Source organism: Paralichthys olivaceus, chromosome 22, assembly GCF_024713975.1.
Source record: "Paralichthys olivaceus isolate ysfri-2021 chromosome 22, ASM2471397v2, whole genome shotgun sequence".
Lineage (NCBI taxonomy): Eukaryota > Metazoa > Chordata > Actinopteri > Pleuronectiformes > Paralichthyidae > Paralichthys > Paralichthys olivaceus.
Genome location: NC_091114.1, coordinates 7806694 through 7825621, shown reverse-complemented (window position 1 = coordinate 7825621; position 18928 = coordinate 7806694). Strand labels below are relative to the sequence as shown.

At 46.2% G+C, this 18928-nt stretch overlaps 1 protein-coding gene across 11 annotated transcripts in view; it reads right to left on the bottom strand.

The window, feature by feature from the left end:
• LOC109634945 (nuclear factor 1 B-type) overlaps positions 1-18928 on the bottom strand; it is a 70075-nt gene that overhangs the window by 27090 nt on the left and 24057 nt on the right. The gene's annotated exons all lie outside the window — the stretch shown is intronic.

The following is an 18928-nucleotide window of genomic DNA, read 5'->3' as shown; positions in this document are numbered from 1 at the left end:
TTATAAAAAATACAACGATCAGAACTTTTACTTTAAATCACTGCTTGCCTCCTACTGTCACTTCAAAATAAAGAAACAACTTCTATCAACAGGCACAAAAGGACAAAGTGCAGTTCAGGACTCAGGTTGTTTTCTTAAATTTCCTTCCGGGGTGACTAAATGTTTTTTCCTTATCTGCAAGTCGAGGAAAGCATACCTACTGTAAGTTACACAAGACAGCTTTGTTTGAACAGTTCTATCCTGAATGGGAGGGCAAACCGAAGAAGAAAAAAGCTCTGTGTCTGACACAGGATAGCCTGAATGTTTTTTACCGGCAGACCTCAAGGTAATTTTTCAAAGGGGGCCGAGGGAGTGTTGGGTGGGTACAGAATGTGTTCAGTCCTGCTGTGCAAGGTACGAGCATAGAACAAAATGTGGAGAGAGGACAAGAGGGGCGGGAAAACACAAGGAAACATGAGTGGAATTCTTTCCACCCGCTACGGTGCACAGGCTTTGGTATGAGATGGCCCGGATTGACGTCTTTTACCTCCGAGCCCTGCTGGGAGGGGAATCTATCGGTCCGTTAAAGTTGTGAAAGATCACAATTAACATTATGAAACAATGTCTGATTCCCACCCATGCATGAGGTGATGGCGTTTTTGTGAGTACAGCGTCTTGAGTGAACCCCCACACGGATTCAAACCGGCCTGAGCCGAGACGACAAGATGGAAACAGTGAACTCAGATACCCTTGTATTGCAACAACATCCATGTTCCTGCCACAGCTCTCATGAGCTGCATTACACAGGCAACAGAGAAAAGAGGGAAGAGGGGAGGAGGGGGGTATGAGCGAAAAGAAAGAAGAAAAAAAAAAAAGATTTATCCCTTTCTTGCTCTCCCTCTATGTCTCTCTCCCTCTCACTCTTGTTCCCCCTCTACTAAATTTGACTATTAAACAGCGCTGCAAAAACAGAATGTTCTTGGCTGAAGCTCAACAATGACAAAGTAGGGAGGGAACAGGACCATACGTTAAGAGAAAAAAATTCCCATTTTTTCTGGGTGCTTAGCCCTAAAAACGTACGAGAAGTGTACAAGTTATGTTCTTACACTATATCTCCCCTCAGCTTCGTAAAAAAGTTAATACTCGACTTGTGCTTTTCGAGTTTTTAGAGGATCTGTTTCCAGCCTTTCAGAGTAGCAGAGGTTGAAGGGTTCTTTTCTGACTATTTCTCAGTCTTGAAACTGTACATCGCAATTTCTCAGAATCTAAAATGATGTCTTAAAATTGCTCGTTTTGTCCGAGTTTTAGTCCAAAATTCAACTGATGGTCTTTGTACAATTAAATATAAAACAGTGCCACTGATACAAAACAAAGCATGAGAGGTTTCAACACATGACAAGTACACAAAAGGAGTCTAACATATTTGCTACACTGTTCAATGTGAAACCAGAAGACGTACAATGTGAAATCAGTCCAACAACCTCGCTCTGCTCGAGTTCTACAAAAAGTACAGATTTTCGTTTTCCGACAAGAGCATGTCAGCAGTTCTTGTCAAAACTGCTTTGCTCAAGATGGACCGACAGCAAACTGGCTGCATCATTATCATCACTACCATCTGACATCAGTTGCCTTGCCAAAGAGTTTCAAACAATTGCTTTAAAGAGGTTGGAGTGATATATGTGTTCAGTAATTTAGTATGGCCCACGAAGGATGTTATAAAAATTTAAATGGCCCTTGATAGTGAAAGGTTCCCCCACTCCTGCCCCTGACACACACACACGCACACACACCCACACACACACCCAAAGTCCGTAAAGCAGCTTTTGTGGGTGAGCGGAGGTTTGTGTGGATTTGGCACGGCACATGTCCACAGAGTGATTGCAGGCAGCTCTGTGGCCTTGTCTCCCTGTCTCCCACCACCACAACCACTACCACCCCCATGCCACATTGAGAGTCATCCATCAGTCTAGTTATGACTGCCGACCCCAAGCTCGCTCCCAGAGAACTGCTGAGAGGGAAAGATAGGGGGTCGGTGGGGGGCACAGGAGAGAGGTGAAGGTGGGAGAGGTGCACCGGTTTGTTTTTTCTCATCTTCGTCGAGGGCTGAACAGGCAGCCATGACAAAAAGAGCAGATGGTCGTAGCAATTAGAGATCCCAGGAAGCATCCTCCAGCATGAGGCCCCACTGTAGCACCAGGAGAGACCACCTGGATGACTCAAGGTGGGATGCAAGCATATGGAGCATCTGCCAGGCCTGTGCCAGACCTGGAAACACCTCCTCTATTGCATTACATTTTACCTTTGACCCGGGGAAGGGCTGTTTTATGCTCTTTCTCCTTCTTCTTGTTCTAGTGGGATTTTATAATTGAGTATCCAGTGTAGATGCATATATGTCAGCCAGGCCGCAAGTTTGCTCTTTTTATCGATTTAAGACAGTGATGAACTCAACAGGTATTCAAATAAAACCTAATCTTTAAATCATTCACAAGTAAAAAACAAGATTATCCTGGATTAGTAGTTGTTTACTTTATGTGCAGATAAATCAACTGCAGATTTTATTTTTAAAAAGTTAAAAAAGTGGCTAAAATAAGTGCCGTATGAGGAGCATGAGTCCTGTTATCTGTATCTCAGAGGTGTCCTGTGCAGAAGCCCGGGCCAATCTGATAGTCTTCAAATAAACAGTAGTGTAACCTGCAAATAAACAGTTGCGGCCGAGGAGGCTGAGCTTTGCCCTGGAAGCTTGGCAGGGCTCAGTCACAGAGCCAGACACCACACACACAAACTCTCTCTCTCTCTCTCGCACATAAACACGCACATACACACACGGCCCTTTTCCAAAAACAACATTTCTTGGCACCCACCGTCCCTGCCACTTGTTTAAATAAACAAACCAGTTCATGAGGGAAGTGAAAAAAGCTGTACCACGTATGAATCAGATTATCTGCTGTTACTCAGCAAAAAAAATAAAAAATAGCAAGGGGAAAAAGTAGCAGAGGGGGCTTGTGGATATTTTGGATGTGTCCATGAGTTCTTACACCTTCTTGTCCGGTGGGATACTTATCATTCCACAGTAACGATTAGGGCAATTAGGGGTAATGGCAACAGAAATCTGGCTCTGCAAGAAAGTTTCTCAGTGCTCGTGAGGCGTCTCCACACCCAAGTGTGTTGCTCGCCTGGATTTTATAATCACTTAAACACTCACACACACTCTCCCTAACCCACCCACTCATTTTTTGGCATGATACCCATTCTGTTCCTACTAAATTACGGATCACATACACATTCACAGTGTGGATTAAATTAGCCACATACTGTAGTTTGTGAAACTTTCTTCTTCTTCTTTTTTTTTGGACAGCGGTAGTTCACGTTCCCAGCCCACAAACACTCGCAGACATGTACAGATATCCTCCACAAAAAAACTGTGCGCACGCGCGACACGCACACCCTGCAGATGCATACCGCTGTCGACATTTCAGGAGGAGAAGCCTGTCTGGCAGCCATTTTATGCCGAGCGGGGTTCTGTGCACATGTATAACACTCTGGCTGCCAGAGGCATGGGTCCCGAGCCAAGACGCATTTCAGCAGCCCGGGGAGGCGAGGGGAGGGCAGTGTGGAGGAGAGGTGGAGAGGGGTGGACTCACAGAGAAGTAGGGAAACAGGGAGAGGGAGTAGGGGCAGAAAATATCGACCTAATTACGGAGCAGCTCCGATGCGTAATGTTTCGACAATACAGCTGCTCCTGAGTAAATATTTGATGTGGCCGAGCACACTTTCTGCTCAGTGTCCTCCTGCTTTTCTTTCCTGTTCCGCTGCAGGAGACTCCAGCGTGTCCCTTGTTGGAAATGCATGAAAAATAAATGTGTGTGTGTGTACGGCACAGGGTCATGGAAGTCTTGACAGTATGCATAAATGACTGTACATGCGCCGTGTGTGTGTGTGTGCGTGCATGTTCCATGTCCTCCCCTGCTCCTGGTTTCTATCATTCGCAGCTTTGTTGATGACCTCACACTACTTGGGCTGGCTTCCAACAGCCGGCAGAACCTGCTCCTTTCTCCAAACCTCTCTTTCTTTCTTCTCCTCACTATCTGTCTATCGCTGTCCTGCGCCTGCAACAGTATCTGTCCTCCATTGTACCTTTTCATACCCGTCTCTGTGTATATCTACTATTCAGTGTGTATCTGCGACCATATCGTCTTATCTGGTGAAAAGTGTATCTTTTTTTTATTTGTAGATTTTTTTCCCCATATCTTCTTTTTCTTTCTGCGTTGGCGCTCTCCCCGCTGTGCCGCCTTTTTATGCCCCCTCTCTCTCTTCTCTTTCTACCTCTTTGTCTCTCTATCTCTCTCTTCTCTCCATCCCTCGCGCTTTGTTGTCTAAACAAAGTGGCCTTTATCAGGATGAGCCGCAACCCAAACAAGCCAAACAAAAGATATGGGCGAGGAAATCTGCCCGCAAAAGAGGGAGGATCTTATCGTGCCAGCCATTGTGTGCCAGCCTGCCAACTGGCGATGCCTCCCGCACAGCTGACCCCTCCCTGCAAATACATTCACACACACACACCAAATGCTGGCATCCAGGCACCCCCCACCCGGGCTCGTGCGTGGCATTCTGCAAAGGAGCTGGCACCTGAACTGGCCGAAAGGAGAGTGATTTTGCCGCCGTGGGTGAGGAGGAGACAAATGTGCAAGCGAACAGGACGCCATCTTGGGGTGGCATTGTCTAACAAGGAAGATGAGCTTTGACAGCAGTGAAATAAAAACTCATACGCAGAGAGTCTTCTTGTTTTAACTATTTTATATGTTTTTTAGTATGTCTGGATGTTAAACAAAAAACCTTTACCCCCTCCCATGCATTACTATTGGATTTATTATGAGTGACACCTCTGCACAGACAGATATGGGGAGTATTGTATTCCTGTGGTGATGTTCCACCACTGGTGCACACACACTGTGCGACACTGTGAAGATTATCTCATAATTGGAACAAGGCAAGTTGACTTGTCTTATTGACTTAAAGGAGCACCTGGTAATCCCGATAGCTACCCTATCAAATGACTGCCACTGACGGGGAATGCAGGTACAATAGGATGAGTTACACACACACACACACACACACACACACAGATTCAGACAAACATAAGAGAAAGGCTGGGAGAAAGTGAGAGGGGGCAAAGTTGAAACGTCTGTGAGAACAATGACATTTTGGTTCTTTTCTCCAAGACAGACACCACAGACTTGTTCAATAGAGCAGGAGGACACACACACACACACACACACACACACACACACACAGTAGGACTGTCAGAGTTTTGAGACTTATGGAATCAAGTGGGATCCCAGCCCAGACAAGAACAATGACAAGCCAGGCAGTGTGTGTGTGTCTGTGTGTGTGTGTGTGTGTGTGTGTGTGTGTGTGTGTGTGTGTGTGTGTGTGTGTGTGTGTGTGTTGTCTGTACGTGGTTGACTGTGCGTGACCCGGCTCACTTGTATCTCCCTGTGTGCGTGTGCATCTGAACACGCACACGTCTGCGTGTGTATGGGTGCGCACGCATGGAGATCATCAGTGTGTGTTTGTTTCTAATCAGTGCATACTAATGCCGGTGAAGAGTGGGCCCTCTTTCTCTGCGCCGGGTCTCTGTGCCTTCTCCTCCGTAAACTCTCACGGCAGTGAAAAGAGTAGAGCGTTTTAACCGAGCCGGGAGGACAACAGGCTCCTCATTGAGGTCACCAAACAGTGTGGACGGGGAGGGAGCACATTCAGTGGCGAGTGGGCCTTGAACAAGGGACTGAATGGACTGACGGATCATTAGCCACACCGGCCCAAGAGAGGAGACGCAGGAACCTTGCAGGCACAAAGAGATACACAGCCACAACACCAAAGATGCAGATGAGGGTTAAGCCATCTAGATTCAACTTCTCCACCTTTTAATTTGTGAAATAAAGATTACTTGCATTGACGACTCGATGGCTGTGCATACAAAGCTGAAAACACTCACTCTGTGTAGTCGTGCCACATGTAGACACACACACACACCTCCGCTCACCCGGCATCCTGCGGCGAGCTGATCTGTGCCATATATGCTCGATGCAGTCGGTGACCGAGCTGCAGACAAACTGCACAACGCGACACAGTTGACCATCTATCCCATGAAAAATGACCACGCTGACCTCAAGTCAGCACAGCGCCCCACTTAATGTTTTTACCTCCTCCCACTCTGTTTGTCCTTTTCTCACAATGCTGCCTTTCCTTTTGCCTTTTTTTATTACATTCCTTTCTTTTTCTACTCCTTTTACTGTGCCCCTTTTTATCCTCTCCGTTCCTGTCAGCTTGCTGCAGTAACTTTTTATCTCCTCCGTGGCACCTGGCACCTTCCATTGCGTTAAGTGTTAAGACACATCCCTACATGGTCATCAGAATAATTTGAGAGAAAAAAGGTTAATGACAATGACAATCTTAATCCTTTAAGTAAGAAATCTGAAGGATCTGGGGGAACTATAGGCAAAAAAGTTAAGAAACTAATAGGTAAAACGAATGAACAGGTTCATCAAGGAGAAAATAATTCGTGGATGAGGCCTTAAAAAGGTTTAAACATTTATAGCCGATTTTCCAAAAGTGTAGTCTCCTCATTCACAGGTTTAATCAGCGTTAAGTCTGGCCTGTGAGAAAAGAGAACTTAGCATCTGCGCTGAAACAATGGGCCCATCAATGGCCAACCTCGGCATCTTTCTGGTATGCACCAAACAAACAATTAGCTTTGTTGTGGCGTAATTGACTGGCAGGACCGGGTGGCATTTACATTCGCCCGCTGTTGCCACCCTGCCATTCGGCGAGTCCGAATAGAAAAGAATGGGTCCATACGAGGGAGGAAGGTTGGCCACATCGTTCGAAGACACTTTTTTTTTCCTCCACAGTGGCAAACTTCCAAGCAGGAGCGTTCTTTTTTATCTTTTTTTTTTTTTGCACGGCTGTGGCGGAAGGAGGGAAGGGGGGGGGGGGCGGAGTGAGGACGAGACTATAGATTTCATTATGCATGCGTGTTTTCTCATTCATTGTAGTGGTGGGAAGGGGAGAGGGGTAAGGGGTGCGTGGTGGGAGGGTTGGTGAGGGGGGGCAAACCAATGGCATTCCGTCGTTGTAGTCCTCCTCTTACACACATACACACACACACACAGACACACACACACACACACACACAAGGAGCAGTCTGGGAGCGAGCCGCTATAGGCTAATGAGGTGACACTCACCGTCTGGAGACTAGCCAAAACAGTCCATTAACTCCTAGCCAGTAGTTAAGAGGAGAAGAAGGAGAAAGGTGGTGGAGGGGGGGGGAAAGAGGAGGCGGATGAGGCTGGGGGTGAGGTGGGCGGCTAGCCGATGGGCTGGTGGGCGGAGTATGCAAGGGGGAGAAAAAAAAAAAAGAGAAGAGAGTCTGAAGTCTTTCAGGATGTGAGGGTGGGGGGTATTTCTGCAGTTTTGTAGTTGTGAATGAATCAGCGGGGTAGCTGCTGGGGTGGGGTGCGGGGGCCTGTGCACGAGCGTTCACTGTCGGCGATTAGGAAAAGTAAGACTGTGTGTGTGTGTGTGTGTGATGGAGTGTAGAGGTGGTGGGGTGGGCGCTGGATGCCGCGAAAGAGAGGGGGACAAGGGAGATAGATCCAAAACCCCCCAGTCAGGCAGACAGACCTTTGACAGAGGAGCTCTGTGATTCGCCCCTTTCATCTTCAGAACCCCCCTATCCACTCGGATAATTATGAGACAAATGCACCGGACCCCCGCTGCTTGAGTGGCAATGGGCATGGGAGGCCAGAAACACAGAGAGAGGGTTCAAACCTGCACGTCTCGACTGGTCCAGAGGGAGGAGTGGGGGGGGGGGTCTGGGAATTTCCCCACTCTCCCAAGAGAGACGAGCTGGCCCACAGATCATAGTTCAGGGACAGCCTGGTTGCGATACTAGCGAGGTCTCAACTGCTTTTCAGCGTCCAATTTTCTTTCAACTCCCCCCCAACACACACACATACACACTATACTGCATTGTTTGGTTTTCAAACGCACTTTTCTGAAACAAATTTCCGAGATTTTCTGACACACAGCTGGCACGTCTGTCGTTATTAATGTATTTAATGGCGCTCTGGTCTGCACTGATAAGGGAGCACAGTTAGCAACTGCAACGGCACCTACATCTTTATCTCACACCAACCACGCTTATACCCGTGCAGCCTTACCCCTGAAGGCGCGCGACATTCAACTGCACTCGACCAGCAAACATCTATCTGTAAAGATAGCGTCAAAATGATTTGTAAATACGAAAAAATACAAAGACAAGCTCTTATTACATTATGTCATTCTTTTCTGATTTCAAATTTTCGGTATTCTTCTTGTCTTATTTCAGCTGCAGAAGCATGGCCACTTCTTTTTGACTGAAGGCCTGTGTAATGTTGTGTCTATGAGTCCTCTGCCAGTGATGTGTCAGTGATTGTCAGCGCTTACGGAGGCGTCAGGCCTCAGCCAAGAGGAGTTCCCACTGGCTGAGAGCAGCAGGCCAAGCCAGGGCGACTGGGTGCTCCCTCGCAGGGCAAAATGGCTCTCCTCCAGCTGGGCGAGAGGCCACCGAGGATCCCTGCCACCCATTGCCACTGTTTGCACTCTCTGGGCTCTGCCAAGGGAGCAGTGGTGAAATGCACACACACACACGCATGCACACACCTTAAATCTGGGGACGTGGAAGGAATTATCCGATCATAGAATGCCACCACATCTAAGACCAGATCTTGGCCCAAAACAGACAAAGAAAACAAAGCGTGCACTCATTCAGACGATTTTGCTGGCACTGCTCCCCTGGAACGGGACATCGGGTGGAGAAAGGGGGAGAATCAACCACAGAGTTTAATGTGTCATTACAAGCATAAAAACAGACTACTGACATTGCCAACAGATGTCGAGCCAGTTTATTTTTGCCATTACAACTCCAGTAGGGAATGAAGCAGCAGGTGCAAAAGAACACAGTCTTGTAGCTTTCTTCTTTACTATCCAGGCTACTATGCTGCAGCATCATCATTTCTCCTCATCTGTAATTCAGAAATGCATCATGGGAATAGGGCTCGGTATCAAACCTAAACCATTTGCCCAGAATCTGTCCATAGCAGAGTATTGACAACTATCAAGTAAAGTAAAGCTTAATATTTCATCATGTAATTAATATGTATTGAAAGTGAGGTGTTGGCCTACATGTGGATTAGACATTACTAAGCACCACATGGGTGGGGACTGTACCTCATGGCAAAGTGTGGAGCCTTACTTCTAATATTGCCCACACTTTTCAGAACTCTCACTCCCAAATAGTGCAGTAATGACGTAAAGATGTTTTAACTCTATAGGCTGTGAGTCTTTCAAATGTAGGAGACGAGCTTGTTGGTGGTTTTTAAAGCCGGCTGCCTGCCGCATGGCCAGTAAAACCCCTCCTTTCCTGTTAATGAGCCCGGAGACAGGGCTTTCAGAGGCCCCCAGTCGGAGCTGGCCCAAATCAAAGGATCCGTGGGGATCGAGGCTCGGGGCCAAGAGGGTTTCTTCAGGGAGTGGAGTTCGGGTCTCTTCACTGGCACAAGACCAGGGCGTGGAGCTTTTAGGGCGACGGGGGAAATTATAGGAGTAATTTGACTAAAACCACTTCTCTTATGAAGAAATTGGTTGGGGGTTCTCACTGCTCCAGGTAAGTGCCCATTTGGTGAGCCAAAGTCAGATATGGAGCAGTGGTTGAAAAAAGAAAAACAGCATCATAAAACAGGTTCTCACATAATTCAAAAGGAAGTGACCGCCACAAGGTCAAAGTGTTGGCAGCAGTCCAGAGACAGTGGAGCTCTTCTGCTCCACATGGACACTCCAACTGTCTGGAGGTATCCAGCGCACGGCAGTGAAGGTGCAAGCCAGGTTTTACTCTTGTGGTTGTAGGTCCCCCATGCACAGTTGAAACACAAACACCCAGAGACTCAATACAGTCAACAGCCCGTCACTTACCACAATAAAGCACCGTATAATCATGACAAAACATCTCAGTCTTACAGGAGATCAAAATGCAAATCTTATCTCTCAGGGTTAACAGAGTATTCCCTCTGCCACACCACAAGTGTGTGATCTATAAATCATACTTAAGTGCATGCTAAGCGAGATATTCACGGCCAGAGAGAGAGGCACAGAGAGAGAGAGAGAGCTCTATTCCACATTCCTGGCAAAAACAGGGCAAATCTGTTCTGTGCTACTAAGGCCTGCTGGGGCAGCCCCCTCTGCCACTGCAGCAATAACAACATGTGGTTTGGCTGCACAGCACCAGTTTACGGTGGGAAGAGGGGAGGCGCTAAATTAATTTCAGATTCTGTTGTCTGAGAGTCATAAACAATGTTGTAGGAAAGCATAGCATCCAGAGATCGGTCACATGTTGGGATGATATGACATCGCCCGGATTCTCAGGGTCCTGGGGCCATATTATCATATATGTTACAAATCAAATTTGCATTGCAAACTATGGTAACATTGAACACAATGTACACGGAGCAGACACGCTGTGTCCTCACGCAAGGCAAGCCAGGTCTTCCCTTGCTATTTACGAGAATGTAACAAGCACTTGTTTCGTAGAACATAGAACAAAGACACATGTCAGTGTGACTCACATGGCAGGTTTCTGTTTGTCTGCAGGTACCCTGAATATAGTGGTTCAGCAGGTTACATTCTTGCTCTGATAAAGTTAAAATGGAAAGGCTTTCTTGTAAAAGCAACTTAAAGTCGGGCTGTCCTCAGAGCTCGGCTTCAGCCTTTCCCACGAGGCTCCAAAACCATAATCTCTTGAAATATTTGCACAGATGACGCCAGCACTCGGCTGTTTTGACATGGAGCGGCATGAGTGAGATCTCGCAGTCACTTTTTCCATCACTTTTCAGTACAGGAACAGGAATTCCCCTTTTCCCTATTTTCCCTGTAAGCAGCTCACACATCTCCTACTGACCCGCATGGCCCTACCCGCACTCCTTCCTCCACTTCCTCAGCCTGCTAGGATTCGTCCACTCAGGGCCATAAGGCTGGGGCCTTCACACCCGCTTCACAGCCGGCTACCATAGTTCATGCTTTCCACTCGTTCGAGCATGTTGTTTTCACTTTATCAGAGATGCCAGAAAGTTTGTTTGCTGCAGATCAGGAGTGTGTGGGAGGGCAAATAGGGTTTACGGTGAGTGCTGCAGGGAGGGATGAGGAGAGAGATGAGTCCTGTTCTGTCTGGTTCAGCTCAAGAAGGCACACAGGGCAATCAGGGCTGTTTATGTTTCTGGAAAACTCGTCTCTGTGCAGCGATCCTCACCTGCTCCCCTCACTGATGCTGGTTCAAACAGCAAGCGGCATTAACGCTCATACACTTGCGCAGAGTTTCCTTTTTTCCTAAACACTTATTGGTGCCTCCCAGGCAGACAAATGTTAACAGAAATATTACATGCATGTCAAATGCATTGATGACATTTGCCTCTGAGTGATTTCCCATTGTCTGAACTCCTCCTCTACCCACAGGATCTTTCTCTGTGCTCTCTTATGCTAAGTTCCCTCCTAAAACAATTCATATAGGTGAGTTTTTTTGATAACTTTGAAGACCTTTTATTATTATTATTATTATAAATCTATATTTTCATTCATCACATTTATACAATGTCTTCAACCTGAGGGCATTTGAGGATTTCAGCTGTTTCACTTCACTGAAGATGCACAGAATTCAGTGTGACAACTGTCCGAAGACCATAAAACATAATCTCTTAATGCTAGCCACAGCGTTGCATCATGGGAACAAGAAAGAATATCAAAAGGGCCACCACACGAAAAGACTCCATAATCCTCCTCCTGGCAAACATCTACATCTCTCTTCAGTTTTTTTTCTCCTTAGAGCCTGCTTGAATGTGTATGTGTCTCTTTTCGCTGACACTGACAGCACAACAGGCTTGTTACACTCGCAGAGGTTGGCAGCCCTGCAGGAAACACTTCCCATTTGCGGTGCGGGGCATGGTCCAAGCCACTTGAACTTGGCAGGGGCTCACCTGGAACAGCCTACCCGTAGGACTGCCACACACTCTCCACCGCAGCCAAGGCAGGAGGCCTCACTGTAAACCACTGCTGCCGAAGTCAGCCACAGGAAGAAGGAGGTGGCAAGTTTTCTTATCAGCGTTTCCCCTGTTATGCTGGTTGAACTGCTCAACAGTATTTTTGAACTGTGATAATTAAACAACACATGTGTTTAGTGTAAGCACTTGGGCAGATCCTCCAAATATAATTACATGTATCATACATGCAGATGAACCACTTTTCAGACAGAGAAAAAAGTTGATTTACTTTGACAGGGCAGTACATACAGTACAGAGGCTGCACTACCTTTCACAAAGGAGAGGATTGTGCGTACAAGGTGACTTTTTTTTATCAATTGAGAGAGAATTACACAGATCATATGACACCATATGGAATTCTTTTTACACATAATGTATTTCCTTTGCAGGCGCTGTGAAAGGCGAGGCCTACAGGGAGTCCTCTTTAGGAGGAGTGGAGAAAAAAAAAAGCTGTATGTATGGCGAGGAGGGAGGGGTGGGGGGGTCGAGGGGTTTAGTGGGGCGGTCCAAGCACGCTCAGCGAAAATATGCCTCATGCACTCGTTGAACTTGGGGCCTGCGCGGGCTTCTCTCAAGGTTACAGGAGAGGCCTGTGCAGAGAGGAGCAGGAGAAAGAAACCCTGCAGCAGAAGCAGCAGTCCACACGCAACACGGTTTGTACTGGACTCTGGTTTGTGTTGCTTTAAGAAACGCTTTTATTTTCTTGTGAACACTTAAATGTGAAACAATTAAAAAAAGTGGTGGCACTTTTCAATAAAATTTGTTAATAGTATCCCAACAACACATTTAGGTGCTGACGGTCACCGACACTTACTGGAAAGTGTCTGTTACTCAGATAACAGAAGCAGCAAGCGATCACCTTTGACACCAGGTTTCCTTCCCTCCTCAGAGCCTGCCGGGACATGGGCCGTGTATCCGCTGCCGCACCCCTGAGCCCTCGACCACACAAAGGTAGGAAGCGACCGCCGGAGCGGGGCGCATTGTGACGAGGCCACTAAATCACCTCTTGTTTTATCCACCGCTATTTACGCACGTTTTCGCCCGAGGAAACCATAAAGACAACAAGGCCTAGTAAAGCGGCTTGCTGGAGAGAAGGACAGGCTGTTGGCTAATTGAATGATATGGATAGTTAGATATACAAGCTTTTGAAGTGACACATGTACACAGAAAATATACTGTAATATCTCGTATAATAGCACTGCAATAAATTCAACTTATTTAACTTTTTGGTGATAAATATGTGCCAGAGAGGTGCTGATTCACTCATTTAACTTTTAAAATCACAACTTTTAGGGATGCATAACATTTAATTATGTCTCAACAAATATCTTTAGTTGAGAATTTGTTAATCTGATCATGATTGAATTGCATACGATTACAAAGATGTGACTATAATGTTTCCATCCTGTTTTTAATATGAGGATTTCATGAACATGAATCATTGCAACGCACGGTTATTGCTTATTTGATGGTGCACAGAATTCAGGACTGTAAAATCAACATGTCAGCGGAGGGGTCAAAGGGCAATAGGCAATAATTGCTCGGCTGAATGAATTGGTCACTTGCCTTTCCCCAAGAATTAGGAGGCCATTAGCACCTCGTAAAAAGGGCCACTTCTCTGTTTTACAGCAGATTAGGCCGGCTTTCATACAAACAGCCAAGCAAAGAGATTCAAGGCTATCATGCAAGAGTGTGGAAAACAGGGTTCTGGCATATGTAGAAGCAGAAAGCCACAGAGGAATTATGTCTACATAGCCTACTTCAATGCATCGATATTACTTTGATATGAGCTTATACAAGGCACCACAAACAGTTCTTTAAAGTCACTTATTTTCCAATAAAAAACAAAACAAATTAGCGAGAGATGAAGTGGGTCATTCTCATGTCTTGATTAAAGTAGGCCTCAGCTTTGCCCAAGTGGCCGAGCGGCAGACTGCAAGTTTAAGTACGGTGCGCAGTGAAAGGCCTTATCGAGATGCTTTCGTAAACAAGAGGAGGAGGAGGAGGGGAAAAAAATAGCCGAGCATAATAAAGGGAGCTTCAAAGCAGCCGTAAGAGGAGAATCAGTCGGAGTATTAGAAGCCACTTGGGGTTGTCAATGTGATGGCTTAAATGTCACTGGAGAACATCTTCATGGACGTAAAGCGGGCAAACAAATTAAGAGGGATGAGCTCGCACTTGGTGGATTAGTTTTAGATTTATGGAGGCAACTCTGAGCCGGAGCGGAGCTGGGAGAGAAAACAAGTCTGTCAAAGCTGAGACAACGTCCACATAGTTTACAATGACTTAACCACCTTCCCACATTTGTTGATGAAACTGACTGAAGTTGAAGCGTGTAGCACAATGAGAGGTTTTTATAGAGTTATTAGTCTGTGGAGTCGTTCCAACAAAGAGTATCTGAGGCTACATTACAAACCGGCTCGACTTGACAGAGCATTTCTCATTAATGAAGACAGCAACCTCATTTCCCTTTGTTAACCTTGGCAACTGTAGTTCGCTCTGTTTGGTAAACACAGCTTTAGGAGTATGACAGCGTGTGTGTGTTGTGTGTCCCGATATCAGGTTATGTACACTGAGCAGAAGTCCCGCCGCAAGCGCTCTCGATCCCATATGCACTTCATAAATCCAGGGTGTGGTGCAGGTGCTATGTAAAGAGTGTGGGTGAACCTATGGACTAAACTTATTGTTAAGATGGGGAAACTGTTCGTGTCAATGCAGAGCAACTCATTAGCATAAAACCTGAATGGCCGAGGGCGCAAAAATTCACCTCTGAGGAGAAAACAGACAAGCAGCCGCAAAGCGTTTCGATGCCTCGATGATTCAAGCAGTTGAATTTTTACTCCTGGCGGCGGCCTGAGACACTCAGCTACCCAAATGTGAGACGATGGGAAATGAACATGCGAGGGTATTTTTAGACCAGTGCAATTTTCCTGTGACACATTTACTGCAAAAGACCTCAAGAGTGATAACATGCGCAGACCGCAGTGTGCTGAGGAAAAGTGACAGCGATACTTGCCGCCACAGGAGAGACAGGCCAATTAATGCAAAGAAGTAGTCCTCCAAGTACAGCCCCTCTGTTTAATCCCCCGCAACGTACCTCGTGTGGGGATCGTTCCCGCTTTTTGCTGATGAGTGGATCATTAATCACATTTCTTATCAAATGCACGTCCCTCGCCACAAATATTCAATCCCAAAACTCTGAGCTATGTGTGTCAAATGCTCCTCTTCACCAGAGCGAGCTACTCAGACTTTCCATGACCAATCACCAAGAGAGATGAGCCTGTTAAAGTAAATGTGATGTTTATTTTTTGAGAAAAAAGAAAATCAACAGTGGTAAATCTGGAGACTTTGAGTGCCTTCAAGTACCTCCACACAAGTGTTTCAGTGCTACCATGTGAAAATGCACTTACTCATTAAAAAGAGGAAAAAACGTGTGATGGCTTTAACTCCAATTTAGCCAATTCCACTGCTTGCAAAATTCTCGCTTAGCACGCAGAACTGGCACTTGAGACATGAAAGGGCAGCTGCGACGTTTGGTTTACATTATATCTTAGTGGTTTCCACATTGTGGCCAGGGGATAAGCATCAGGAGAGGTTTATCTCTGTCACTGTGCTCTATGGAATATGTAAACACTATGTGTAATCAGTGCTGCAGTGAAATGGAGTGGTGGGAGGGGGGGAGGAGGAGAGAGAGAAAGTGAAGTGCTTTAGGAATAAGCCGCCACCTTACTCCTTAAGCATAGATGGCACATGGGAAGCAAAGATGCAGAAGGTTGAGCACTATTTGTTGGGTTTACACAACTTACATAAGTGTAATGCAAGAAGTATTGTTAGTAACGGCATCAACTTTTACTGAAGACCTCCTCTCTCATCTCCTCACCTCCTCTGTCTCTTTAGCATCACTCTCTCAGTATGTCTTTGTCCCCGTCACCCACCCCCACGAGGCCACGCCGCCCCCTTTTTGCAGAAGACGGGCTCCTTGTTTTAGACTCTCCCTCTCGTCTAGAGCCCAAGTTTTAATATGGTGTCCAATCAAAAGTGATTAAGCATCGCAGAGCACAAACAATGCTGGCCCTTAAATCTCTGTGAACCCTCTTTCACTGGAGCGAATGAAAGAGCACTCTGTCTGCAGCACCAGATGACAGACGCGCGCTTGAAGATAAGTCTTCTCCATGAGCCCTTATCCTTCGAACACCCCGTCGTCGTACGACCGAAAGAAATACATATAAAAGATTACAAACACAGACGCATGGGATCCCATCTTCAGGGGCATCAGTGGGGGTATTTTCCCAGTAAATGTTCCCTTTTCAGCAGAGTGCCTTGAGATGATACCTAAACCCAGTGGCACCAGACAGTGCGTGAGCCACCATGGATAACTCAGCTGAAAGGAATTCAGTCGAGCGTGGAAGACAAACACTGTCAAACTTACATGCACATATGAAGACAAAGACAGTGCAGTGAACGAAACCCTGTTAACATACAAAGAAGAACAAGTCCTTGATAATAAAGTCTGAATTTCTCATGAGAAAATAATTATTTCCCCCAAAAACTTTTTTAAACTTGGCAAAATTTCCCTAAAATCCTCTTGTCTCGCACATAAATTACCAACAATCACAATGCATGATGTATGCCGCGCGTAACGCAATACCCTGAACTAATGCGTCAGATGCATATGGTTCCTTCAAGACATATGGCAGCATGAAGGTATAAGAGAAGCTGGATACGGGGGGCAGCAAACAAACGCCAAGAGGATACTGTTCGTGCTGGGCCTTTTAAAAAAACGCCAAGAGCAAGAGTAGTGTTGCAGCTTACAATGACATGACGGCAGGACAAATGTTTCATCATTAATATAAGATGAACATGAGACAGTGTTGCATAAACCGTTTTCAGCTCATGTAATGTAATCTTACATCTGCTAAGCTTCCATTTGTTGTTGTGAGAAAACACAGTCCTGGTACGTTCAGGCCTGGGTTTAACAATTCAAATTAGATGTTTATTCTTGATAATACAGAACAGGGGGATTTTAGAAATTCTGCATCCAAATCATTAAAATACAACAGCATGCAAAACGGAAGCATTAGCCGGGATTTGTTGGTCCGTACAGGGGGCGTTCAATAACCACACACACATGTAGACGCATTTACCAAAGTTGAAACAGAGAGGAGCAGACAAGCGTCATCACTCAGGGGTCGTGAGAGGGAGGAGCTGGTGCTATGACAACAAGACATCAGCCGTCTGCAGCCTGCTGCCGTCAACAAGTCAGCGTGAGCACTACCATCTGACTGGGCTTTCCTGACACTGCCCCCATGCACTCAGCCAAGACTAGCTATTGCGGCTGCTGCTGCTTGCTCCTGCTTTTAATTTCACTAGAATGGGCCAAGTAATGGCTTCAGCATTTTGTGGTCTTGCCGACACATATGGTCCATGTAGCGATCTGGCCCTGTTTCCCCCCCCCCACCTCCTCCCATTGATGGGGTTTTTTTGGGATGTGTAGGGGAGATGTGGGCAGAGGGAGACCGACACACAGCCCCAGGGTGCTGGCCACAGTTATGGGGAGGAGACATGCATGGGCCTTGCTATGACTGCCATGTGGTTGGGCTCTGTCAGGTCACCGCTGAGTGTGGGATTGGCCAAATAGTGCTTGTTCACTCACACCAGCAAGGTTCAGGTCTTTGACTTCATAAAATGTGCAGAAACGTTTGTTATCTACAATAAACTCTCTGGTTAAACAAGTCACACACTATAGCTGCAGGCTGAAAACGCTTAGGCATCCTTCCCAAGGATACTTTAGCACATATGACCATATGAGGAATAAAACCCAGATCTTCAATAAAAAGTTCACTAATAATTAGGCTATCCATCCATTAACACAGACAGCCCCTTAGAATTAATCATAACATTAAAAAAAAATCTAAAACTGGAAATGACCATATTAACCTTCTCTTTATCACTTACGTCACAGCGTAATGCTGTCGCTGGCCGTGAGGCTAGCGCTGCTGTTGGCCCTATCTGGCTGTGTGACCTAGATTAAAGGTTATTTGCTCAAGTCGCAGAGGTTTGCTCCTTCGGCTCACCCTTGTTGGGTTTCCTTATCTGGTTTTGTCTGGACAAATCTTGGGACACAAAGCGCCCATTTTGTGCTCCTCTCTGGAGATCCTGTTACAGTGTACCAGACACGGCGCGGTCCACCAGCGGGGCCTGTGGGAGCAGCGGCGTTTGACGGTGTGGTGGCGCGATTAGCTGTTTCCTCAACTTAGAGCATATGATACTTGTGCACCCCTCCTTTGTCTTCCAGCGCGCTTTTTTATGCAATTGCGAAGTAAAATGATCAGCAGTGGGGGTCAGATGATGTCATGATGAGGGCATTTAGATATAGCAACCTCCCGTTCCTTGTTACCAACTAAAGAAAACATACAAGTGGAATTAGCAGATTCCCCAAAGCCCCAGAGTTCTGATTGCTATGGTAATTACAATATTGCTCAAGCACATTCAGTGCATTACAACTTCATAGAATCGGGTCATTTTCTGGTCAGTTTCCTAGAAAGTTCAATTTACGGGATTATAAAAATAATCCTGAACCACAACATGACAAAAATAATGTCTGGATATGAAGGAAAATATTATTGTTTGTCACTGAGGGAAATAACTGAGCCTCTCAACCTGGCGACACACATGCACCGTGAGTGTGCGCAGATGCCTTGAGGTTAATCTGGTGGCCTTTTTCCTCCCATGCTCTAGAAGTACAAGTGAGAGGCAGTGAGAAAATGAGGGAGAAAGAGAGAGGGAGGAAGAAAGAGTAGTGTTCGCTGACCTCATTCTGACAA